Raw genomic sequence first — 12,708 nt, 5'->3', positions numbered from 1 at the left:
CTTGACACTACACATACTGCAGTTTCATGTGATGTGGTTTCTAATGTCCTCATTTCAGCTCCTGCAGAAACAATCTCATCACTTCTTTTTACGGTGTGGTCACTATGGTGCCAGTCAGACGATATTGCTATTCGGACGTCCATGGCATGGAACATTTTGGGAACCCCCCGGTCTAGAACAGGGTTGGTCTCTATGTCCCCATAAAAGTAAAGCAATCACCATGCATCTCACGCTGCCACATGCAGACTGCAAATCACGTATGGCTTCTATAATTACTGCCCACCATTGTAAAATGTATAGGTTCTCCTACCCTATAGTAAGCCATTCATTTCCATTCAATTCTATATGGCCCGTAAATGCCTCCTAGTCCTAGCACTCTAAAAGGAAATGGTGGATGTTTTGTAGATAGGCTATAGAGGCAGTGTTAGTAGACTCCTTCATTGTGAGACTCAGCAATCAATGGAAGGATCACTATTCCTGCTTTTATGGCACAATAGGAGAGACGTCCCCTAGTCCAATTATGAATCCCTTAGTGTGACCTCGGACTCAGGGAGCATGGAACTAAATTATGACTTTTATATCTCACTTGAAAATAACTTGAAAATGTGTTATTGTCGGAAAGCAAAATTCTCATACTTATGTATGAATTATAGGCTTAAAAAACGCATCACTCACTGTGTGTGTGTGCGTGCGTGTGTGCGTGCGTGCACATTTAATATGTAGTCTACTCAATAAACACATGGCTTACTACTGCTTGTAGTGCTGGTTGTTCAATTACATACCAATGAATATAAATGGGCTAATTACTATAAAACAACAGCTGTGGTTCAAAACACTATCTTACTGATGTAATTTATTTAATGGTCTGTTTCTATCCAAATCCGTGTTCCGTTCACATATATTACACGACGACGGTGGAGGCAACCATGCAAGGCACCAACCACTCACTCATCAGTTTGGGGTTCAGCTCGAGGACACTTTGACACCTGGAACCAAAGGAACCTTCCAGTTCCAAGACAGTCGCTCGACTCCCTGAGCCACTGCCACCATTAGAAACTGTTAGCAACATGGGCCTTCTGTTCATGCTATACCGGTATTAATAACAGCATTGAAGTTCGAAGCAACGCGCGGTATTCATCTAGATTTCAGAGTGGCAGCGCTCCTGTCAGAGGTACTTTCAGAGGAAATCAGTCTCGACTATAATGAGCCTGACACTAATGTCATTGTCACTGGAGAATGAAAATACCTGGAAGGACATATGAATGTTAATAACTGAACCATGACACCAACGGGTGCAGCAGCACTCATTAAACGTCTCTGTCTTGTTGTCCAACGTTTTCTTGGCGTCAGTCAGGTTTGGGGATGGGGAATGCTTCCATGTGAAACAGACAGACTTGTTCCAACAGCACTGAGCCCATTTAACTTGCTGTAACTAAAGGCTATTTGGGCCACTGATTTGGTTAAATACGGAAGTGTGTTACGGTAGGCTGAATAAATGACACACACACACACACACACACACACGCACACACACACACACACACACCGGAGTGCAGCTATCAGTGTGACATTACAGTAATGAATGTTGAATGTATGAGGTTGTGTTTGCTGCAGCCCACTAGCAGCACATAATAACATCATTCATCAAACAGATGCAGTACATCAAAAACCTGTCAAGTGGGATCCTTGAATTTCATGTAATTCTAATATTATTGATGTATTTTTTTAATGTAATTCGAATTCTAATTTGGTGCACATTATTCAATCTGCCTGTGTGTGTGCGTGCATGCATGCGTGCAGGGTGGGTGTGAATAATATGAACAGGGGACAGACTAGAGACTATGCACACACACTTTGAAACAACAGTGCTGATTTGCACACTAGATACTTGATAAGTGATCTCTATCACTGTGATTTATCTTTACTTATCCATGGAGAAAAGCCTACAGGCAACTGCTAAGAACGGTCAAAAAGGCAAATAAACAGCATCTGTTTAAATCTGCTAGCATAGCATTTGATAATATCTGGTATATAGTAGGCCTACAATGGAGAACTCTGTCAACACATACTACAAAAATAATGAATGGCTGACTGCATTGATTTTTCCATGCATACATTACAGACAATATCGTATAATACTTGCCCGTGGGCTGTGTGCATGTGTGTGCGTGTTCTGTATGTGCGTGTGAATGCATGTGTGTGTGTGCATGTGTCTGTGTGTGTGTGTGTGTGTGTGTGTGTGTGTGTGTGTGTGCGCGTGCGCGTGCACGTGCACGTGCGTGCGTGTGTTAGAGAGAGAGAGCGACAGTTAGTGGATTAGTGGCTCACTTCATGGACAGCACACGCACTTTCCCAGCCGCTCTCCCTGGGGAGACCCTCTCACTGCTCCACCCTGCGTAACCAGGCCAGAAGATCGAATGATCAATCAATAACCGCCTTTAACGCTGCAACCCAGCCTTTTGACCCTGACTGCAACAGAATGCTGCATGGGCTCCCATACCTGGGTAATCACTCCCCCCAACCCTGCAGTGCTAAGGGATATGGAGGGGGGGCTGGGGGGGTGCAGGCGCTGGAGGAACATTCTGATTTCATAGTGAATTTTAAAGCATTTCAAAGCCAGTGGGGAATGGGAATGGCCTCAGATACCCTCTGGAACTGAAATGAATGCTATGATCATCACGGTCACACTCCGTGACCAGACACAGTCAACACAAATACAATGTAGGCTATACCTGTATTGTATATATATGGTTTTTTTTTAAGTTTTGCTTTTGTGCCCAACATATGGATGATTAGCATACACTTTTAATTAACACTGTCAAATTCTGATATTATCAAGCAGAAAAATCACACCCGTGTGAAGTGAGTGGTGCAACTCCGTGTGGGGGTTCGGGGGAGGGGGGAGTTCCAGACCCACAGGAACACACTCAGGGGGCCAGGCCGGTTGCGGCGTGCCGCCCCGCGTCCGAAACGGTTGAGAAATGTCAGAGTCACCGTGTGGTGGTCCCTCTACTGTACTGTACTGTACTGTCACTGTACTGTACTGTACTGGCACACCCGAAAGCATCATATATACAGTTAATACGTGCGTGTGTGTGTGTGTGTGTGTGTTAGGTTGCGCACAGGTGGTGAAAAACAACCATGCTGTTTTCGTGCTCATACCCAGACACCCAGCCACCCAGCCAGCCAGCCACCCACACAATAGCTCCGTAAGGGAGTGGTTGCACCACACAAAAATAAAACGTATCAGACATATTTTTGTAAAGGAAATGCAGTATTTAATTCAGTCTGACCAGAAGCAAGGATCAAACATATCTCCACTGATGATAAAAATGAATGACCAGAGGGGGGTATCAAAAGCATGGATTCCCACCCACCCAACTCTGCAAATTGAACCATGAAACTACATAAAGATGACATTAGCAACTCTTGGTAAATGTTGTTCTCCCTGTGAGTTGGGGATAATGGATAATGGTCCAGCTAAATAATGAGCAGCCTAGTCAAATAACAGACCCTTAGACAGTGTCAACAACTACAAAAAACATCCATTAAGCAACATCATTTCATTGACTTCCTGCCAAAAGAGAGAGGCAATCTATATTCTCCAATCTATATTTGTAAGTGTGAGATTCAGGTATTCATGGGATTTAGATTCCAGGGCTAAATGTGGAAATGCATTATTAAAAATCCAAGGACCAAGTAACACCACAATTAACCATTCATATGCAATCAGATGCATGCATGCAGTGGGCATTCACTTCTAGTCATTTTTACTAGTTGACTAGTTGCCTAGTTTACTAGTCGACTAGTCGACTAGTTGTTAAACCACCTTTTATGTTTAAAAAAAAAAGAGGCCTACAAAATCGGTAACAAAAAATATATATATATATTTTTATTTTTATTTTTCTTATCAACTAGTCGACTAGTACCAGCAAGGTCGACTAGTGGATTTACTAGTCGACTAGTAAACTAGTCGACTAGTTGCTTAATGCCCTAGCATGCACACGCGCGCATGCAATCAGATGGGCACGCGCACACGCACACTAACACACACACACACACACACACACACACACACACACACACAGGTGGCCCTAAGCAAGAATTATTTTGTATTTTGTGTAATAAACAGGAGATAGCAGCTGGGGACAGAGGGAAGTTGCTGAAGGAGGGAGAGGGAGGAGCTGCAGTTGGACAGCATTCAACTGCATGCGGCTCATTATAAAATCATTCGGTTAATTCAATGATTTTCTTTTATTCCATAATAAAGTAATAATGGCAGTTTTGGAATGGGGGATACATAACATAATTACAATATGTAAATAAAGAAAGCTTATACTGCTTATGCCAGCGACCGGCCCGCTCGTGTTTGTGTTGTTAGCATGTGTGCATATTGTACAATGTGAATGTGCAGAGCATGTCCTTTGTGAGTGCGTCACATATAGGACACACCTCCAAGTTTAATCTCATTCACCAGTAGTACACAGTAAAATCTTGAGTGTTTCAGGTCCATTTGGTTCTCAGAGTTATATTAACACTGACAATTTTACTGTATAGGCCTATCTCTCGTAACGTGTCCTTTGGTATTGCCGTTTCAAACCTGTAAACATGAGTAATGGCTTCACACCGTGCTCCATTTATCTATTTACTCCTGCTCTTTTCTGCTTACTTATCTATTTATTACTATTTTATTCCCTTCTGCCAGTTTATGGCTATACCTGCTTCAGGCTATATTGTGCCTGATAAGCCCTTTTCTCCCTGACCTAATCATTTGTCTGACGGTATCTCGTCTGTGAAATTATACGTGCACGCGGACACATTGACAAAATATCAATGCACAAATTGCAACACACGCACATGTATGCATTCCGTACGCACACGCAAACATGCCTGCCCACATTCACATGCATTTTGAAATGACAAAAGTATTAAAACGTACCATTGCCCTATAGCCAGTCTAAAGGGTCATGTGGTTATCCCAGCAGTGAGAATGCAAGTTCCTGCTATCAAACCACTGCATTACAACTACAGTGCCTAGATGGAGGAAGATGGTGATACTATACAGTGCTGCAGTGATCGCCATAGTGATGGGGGGTTATGGGGTTGTTCAATGATCTAAAAGTACAGTAAGAGGCTGTAGGCAGAGGTTCAATGGAACCTAAGACATGGCAATTTATTGAATACAGGGACACATGTCTCTTCATGATATGAATATGAACAGCAAATGAGTATGAATGAAAGCAATATACGACCTGTTATATTGCGAATTAACAAAGATTCGCTCCACATCAGTTTGTTGGTTCAAGGGGCGCCCCTTGAAGCACGGATCAGCGCAGATGTCTGTCTCTACTTTTCCAGAAACTATATAGCACGCTGTGTCTGCATGTGACCTTGCTACGCACAGCTAGTGTGCACACTTTTTTAATAATGGTTGATGCTCTAAAGGTCTACTTTTTACCATCAATAGTCAGCTGAGCTCACATGTGGGGTCAACTGACAGTGAAAGAAGTGAGCTTGTGAAAGGACTCAAAAAGAAAGAAATACTATTGATCTTCACTTGCCACAGTCCTTGTAATCATTGCTAACCACGTTTTCCTTTCTGGCAATGTCTGAGCCATAGCTAGAGTGCTAGACTCAATTGCTTTTATGTAATTTATGATACTTTTCAACCACAAATCAAGAGAAAAAAGGAGTGACAAAAACCTCACAGGGAGGAAATACACATTCCTCATAACATGTATTCATTGGCAAACAGAGGGATGATGTAAGTGAACAAGATGCATAAATCAAAATGACAAAATAAGCCTGTTGTTCTGTCAACATTCTCATTTATTTACCTTTCTCAAAGACCCAAACAACACTTCCTCACTCTACAGCTCTGACCGCCTTTGTATACATTGCTGACCTGAATAGGCTACTTTACTAGCTCAGAAGGCTCCTCTAGCTGTGCATGCCGTTTTTGCATTTTCTATGTGAGCCAAATAAAAAAATCACAGGTATTGGATTTTGGGTTTAGCACTCCACTGGGAATCCCATTGTTAAATCACAATCTCCTTTTCTAAGGAGGTTGTTTTTCACGCACGCACGCACGCACGCACGCACGCACGCACGCACGCACACGCACACACACACACACACACACACACACACACACACACACACACACACACACACACACACACACACACACACACACACACACACACACACACACACACACACACGGCGACTGTGGCTCAAGAGGTAGAGCAGGTCGTCCAATGATCCATGGGTCGGCGGTTCGAATCCCGGCTCCTCCTGGCTACATGTCGAAGTGTCCTTGGGCAAGACACTGAACCCCAAATTGCTCCCGATGTGCTGGTTGGTACCTTGCATGGCTTCCGCCGCAATCGGTGTATGAATGTGTGTGTGAATGGGTGAATGTAATGCACAATCTATGTAAAGCGCCTTGGATAAAGGCGCTATATAAATGCACCATTTACCATTTACCACACACACGCCTCTCCTTTGGGTGTCCTTCACTCTGTCTGTATTATGTTTCCCCACTCTTCCCAACTCATTATCCTGCAGGAGCTTCACTCCACTGGACTGCATTGTCACAACGCACCAAGACGAGATCGCTATGCCTGATGTGCTGTCGCTTCCTCGCACCTCCTGAGCTTTGATATGCAAAACCCTGTTCTGGGTTTCCTTCTCAGGCTGGCCCACTACCGCACAGCTGGCTGCTAATCTGCATTACACAGCGATTGTTTTGAAATTCAGCCAAACGTTCCAGGAAAACACATGCTACTTGAACATCCACCTCGTCTGTCAGCCTGCCAACTCTCCTGTGTAAAAGGTGTTATGAATTTCTGAAACCCTCGGTATCTTCCCAACAGTACTGGGTGGTGTGTGACAATTCAGTTGAAGTAAAACTCTGTAAAGCTTCAATGTTTACAGTCTCTCTATGGTGTAAAGTGGTGGGTCCGGGAAAACAAGATGACACATGACATAAGCAGTATCACGCGACAGGTTCACAAAGTTTATTACAGGGAATACATATAGGGCTGGACACAAGGCGTGATCAGAAGATACGAGACATAGAAAGACAGAACGAAATAGGATAAGAATAAGGATGACCTTACTGTAGGCATCTAAAGTAACAGATGCATCTTGTATCAATAATGCATGCTGTATTAGGACAACAAGATGTGTCTCGTATCAAGTACATATCATCCATGGAAAAATCATAACAGGTTCGCCTTCACATTCAAAAATCTCACAGGAGTGGAGTTAAAGAACTATACTGCCATCCATCCATACAGTGTGTTTATATGCACACAAGAAACCAAGACACTGTGGGTACTCTGGTTAAGGCAGGGAATTGGGAAACACGTTTACATACAGTGTTTCTCTGGTTACTCTAAAATCCCAGTTTTACCATACAATTTGGTCAGATATGATTTTAACGGGTAACCCACCTTAAGTCAGAGCACGGTGGTCACATGAAGAGTTATCTAATGTCAGCCTACTGTAAATCTATAAATAAAGGCAGAAAAAGCCCCCAAAATAACTGAAAGAAGTAGAAGACATATGCAACAGGACAATATGTACTGTGAGTGTGTTCCACATCCAGGTAGTCTCAGGATGTGGGAAATGCCAAGGCTGCAGCCTGTCTGCGGCCCTGGCATTGGTACTATCCCCCCAAAACAGACAGCAAGGTCAAGCAGTACGAACAAATCGCAGCTGTCGCGTGGATAGCCCTCCAGCTTGCGTTCAGAGCAGATGATATGGTATAGGTGAAGAAAACTAGGCTGACTTTGGCATTCGGAGTGAGGAATGATCACCTTGTTGTAGGGGCTGCTGGGTTAGGATGGAAAAAGGTGGGGGATTGGGATGGATGTGCAGCCTGAGGGACAAGGGATGAAACAACAGACAACAATGATGATAACAGGGGGTGAGGTGCAGGCACATGGGTTGGAATGGTCGATATGGCTGAAATGGGTGTTAGACTGGGTGGTGGGGGGGGGAGAGGTTGTGCCAGTAGCTGAAGTTGGTAAAGGTCAGGATGGTTGATAAAGGATAGCATCCGTAGCTGGAATGGAATGTTGGGGACTGGGTGTGGAGAATGATTGAGCCGGAGGCAGCTCTGGAGTAACCTAGCTCTGAACGACATCACCCTGCACATAGGGCAGAATGCTGGCCCTCAGAAGAGGCAGTGACGACGTCAGCACCGGAGAATGGAGCCCTGTGGCTGGGCTCTTTGGCCAGTCGATGTGGATCAGATCCTGGTGCAGGGGTTGATGTGTCGGGAACACTGATGGACATATCTCCGGCATAGAGCAAGACTCATGTTAGAGAAATCAGGGAAGGTATTCTTCTGTGGAGCTCCGGCAACAGGTGCATAAGTGGATGCGAGAGCACAAATAATTCAGGTTTGTATTAGGTTATTGTGTCTGGCACTTAAGTTGAACCCATGATTCCTGAGCAGGGAGATGTATGTAGGCCTATATAATGTATTATATATTCATCTGTAGTAATAGGAGGAGCTAGAGGCATTTAAACCGGTTATTTAAATTATAGCGCAAAAGTGATTTATCTTTTTACATTTCTTAAATGAGAAATGAAATTGGTATCAGCCTCAGGTCTTAAAGGGAATGTGTCTAAGATGGCATATAGTGTAGATAAAATGGAGTATCTGAAAAGTGTTATTTTCTCTTCATTCTTTGAAGAAAGCAGACTGAAAATGGATTTACTGTGCTAGTGTTGTTAATGTTTTCGTTTTATATATATTTTATTTGAATGATTCTTTTTTTTATGTGGAGCGAGAGCTTGATGTCTGCTTGCCTTGAATCCATCAAGTTATAATTGCCCATTTCTGCACATAGCCCACACTATGTCTTTGATTTTGCTCGAGCAATCTCTGTGTGATCACTGTCTGCCTGTCTAGATAGTAGATAGATACCTTTATTTTGGCATTAAGAAGAGGATTTGTAGTGATCCCCAAGGGGAAATGACCTCTCGGCATTGACCCAGCAGCGGCTTGCCCAGAGTGAGCGCATGGGGGAGCAGTTGGGGGTTAAGTGTTGCTCAGGCACACTTAACCAGGCGACACAAAGCCTGGAGGAGCCAAGAATCGAACCGGGGACCTTCTGATTACGATTATTATTTTTTTTTTAACAACTTATATTTTCTGATAGTATTGCTATTGAGTGTTTATAGCACAGGTCTTCCCGTCTACCCAGCTCTTTATTAAACAGATACCTGAAATAGAAAATGTCATGTCAGGAGAGAGTACCCATTTATCAACTTTTTGTCTCCACCAGGCCGAAGGCATGGGGAGAGAGTATGTTTTGCACTCCGTCCGTGTGTCCGTCCGTCCTTCCTTCCGTCCGTCTGTGTACAGCTAATCTCCGGCACCGTTAACCCGGTCGATGCCAAACTTTGCACACACACTCCCTGGATGCCAACGATGAACCTCTGCCCCACATTTTCCAGAACGGCCTGTTATAGCGCCACCATGAGGCAGCTTTTCACATTTTTTACCTAAAACTGCACAGATCTGCGTGAAACGTTGCATGCACACTCCCTAGAGGCCAAGGACAAACCTTTGACCTGCATTTTCCGCATCTGCCTTTTATAGCGCCACCAGGAGGCCGACTTTTGTAAAACACATTTTTTGATATTACTCCTCCAGATTCTGTCCAAAAATCTCACAAATTGTTACACAGTATCTCTATGGTCATGTGCTCAAGTCGGATCTGTCTGATATTTCATATTCCATCCTAATTGGCTATAATTGGCTTTCACAGTTTGCAAGATCTTTCACACATTTTCTTACTAGGCTGAGGAATATATCCCACCCTTTTCACATTGGCCTGTTATAGCGCCACCAACAGGTTGATTTTTGCAAAACACATTTTTGGACAAAATGCCTCAAATCATCCAATTGCCATCAAAGGCGTATGAAGAAATGGCAATCGGTACACATGATCTCTGTAGTCATGTGATCAAGACGAGTCTGTTCGATTTCTCAGATTGTACACTGATTGGCTAAGATTGCCTTCCAAAGTTTTCAGGAGTGGCCCGTTTTGTACAAAATGCTGCACATGTCTTGCTCATCCAGAATTCTATCCTCAGAGATGCTATGAGTGATCTGGCTCTGCATTTCCTCAACAAAATGAAGCAAATTGTTGCAAAAACAAATACAAAAAAACATCCTCCTAAACATTTTGCCAAACATCACACACACTCCTATCCTCCTGGTGGAGACCTGTGCCCGGAAGGGCACTTTTTCTAGTTGTATAGTGTTCCAGTTCCAATTTTGCCTGCTCACTGCTCATCACGCTCACTTGTTTATCCTGTATCCATATGTTTATCCTGTATCCATATGTTTATCCTGTATCCATATGTTTATCCTGTATCCATATGTTTATCCTGTATCCATATGTTTATCCATATGTTTATCCTGTATCCATATGTTTATCCTGTATCCATATGTTTATCCTGTATCCATATGTTTATCCATATGTTTATCCTGTATCCATATGTTTATCCATATGTTTATCCTGTATCCATATGTTTATCCTGTATCCATATGTTTATCCTGTATCCATATGAGTTCTCTCTCCTGATTCATTACAATTGTGATCCCGACAGTGTTACTGAACAAACACGCAATGATTGCAATCAGAATATACAGATATTCAACACTTATTTTTAACCCATTTCAAGGTTTCAAATGTATTAAAATCTTTTGAAAATAGCCGATCTACAAGCTTGTGTTTATGTATGTTTTGTAATAATATTCAAAGTAACTAGTAAACAAAAAAATTCAAATAAATGTAGTGGAGTAAAAGTACAATATTTGCCTCTGAGATGTAGTGGAGTACAACTAAAAGTATTGGAAATTGGAAATAATAAAGTACAAATACCTCAAAATTGTACAGTACATAAGTAAACTCAAAAAAGTACAGTACTCAGTTACTTTCCACCACTGCTTATCCCATATTATCAGTGATCAGTGATCACTCATCTCAAGAAAATATGTAACTGTATTTCTGTCTGGTTCTACAGTATCTGAAAAGTAATTTGTCTTTGTGCAGGAGGTTCACCAAGATCAGATGATGACAAATTAGCTTGGGAGGAAATAACAAATGCAGTCCAGTCAGATGACTCACAAATTCTGTAGACTGAAAAACATTTTATTTATGTAATGTAAAAACAAGTGTGAATATTATATTTAACCATGAGTTCAGGTTCTGCTACATATTGATTCCTGCTCAGCACATTACAAAACCAATAGAGCAAGGAGATATCACAACCCAACCCAGGAAAATTCATGAATACCCTTCCGTGAAGCAAACAACTATACATAGATATTCCTTAAATATTCTATGTGTCACATCAATCACTGAAAATTGTATGCATTCCAACCTGTGAACATTTTCACAGCTTGAGAGATTCATATTTACTGTAAGTAAAACAGAGAAGCATATATAAAGTGGGTTTGTAATGATCTGGGAGAGACTAAAGTGGCAAATGGCCACAGACGAGTGCATATGCCTCGCAGTACGTCAGTACTTGGGCCAAGCAGGCAGGTGGCTCACAGTATGGCTATACGTCAGTACTTTGTCCAAGCAGGCAGGTGGCTCACAGTATGGCTATACGTCAGTACTTGGTCCAAGCAGGCAGGTGGCTCACAGTATGGCTATACGTCAGTACTTGGTCCAAGCAGGCAGGTGGCTCACAGTATGGCTACAGGCTATACGTCAGTACTTGGGCCAAGCAGGCAGGTGGCTCACAGTATGATGATCCCTGGATTTGGGACCATTATAACTTGGTCCCAATTAAACACAGTCAGTCTCTCACTAACCCCAACTGTACAAAATGAAACCAATAATAAAAACTATGAAAAACTCACCACTGTACCTGCGTTGAACATATCATGTCCTGTCTCAAAACAGGGTGATTACTGATTACCTGGGCAAACGCAACTCATACACTACTGAAATAAATGGAATCCAGCCAATTTTTAAAATGGTCAAAGAGTCGCTGCCAATGGGCAAAGACTAAGTGGCTAACCCATCGGTATGGGCCTTTAATCAAGCATGCCTCCTCCAATATGAAGGGCTCTGCAGCGGATTCAGAGAATAGACTCCCCAATGGATCTCTATAGGTCGTTCTCAGACAAGCCCACCTTCGTCGCTTCTAGTCGTCCCGGTTCTCCATACATCTGGCCAGCTCATTGGATCTGCATCTTTCTAGAGTACATCCACGTACGTTAATGTGTGACGTTCTTGTGACCAGTGCCCATGCATGTGTTGGTTCCCACGGTGCCCATGCATGTGTTGGTTCCCACAGCAGTCATTTGCTGGCTGGCAGCTCTTGGTGTCTTTGGCAGTGCCCTGCTAATTTCATTCTCCCGGCTGGGGCTCAACCTTGGCATTCCATCATACAGATTCGTGTTGGTAACATGTGTATACTCTTGCTGATGTTAAGTATACTGCACGCAACATTCTGGTATATCACCCATCTGGGGACTTCTGACTTCTGACTTCTGTATTATTTATTATTTATTATTCTGCAGGGTTGGTTTCAGGGTTTCATTGGATGGTGTGTATTGGTAAATGTGCAGGGGCGCTGTGGGATGCAATCTCAGCAAGCCCTGGTTTCGTTGACAGCTGTTATTGACTATTTCCAGTCATTATAAGAGCGGGTTGTTTCTCC

Source organism: Electrona antarctica (genome assembly GCF_951216825.1).
Source record: "Electrona antarctica genome assembly, chromosome: 14".
NCBI classification, from domain to species: domain Eukaryota; kingdom Metazoa; phylum Chordata; class Actinopteri; order Myctophiformes; family Myctophidae; genus Electrona; species Electrona antarctica.
Note: the sequence above shows the minus strand (reverse complement) of the source record.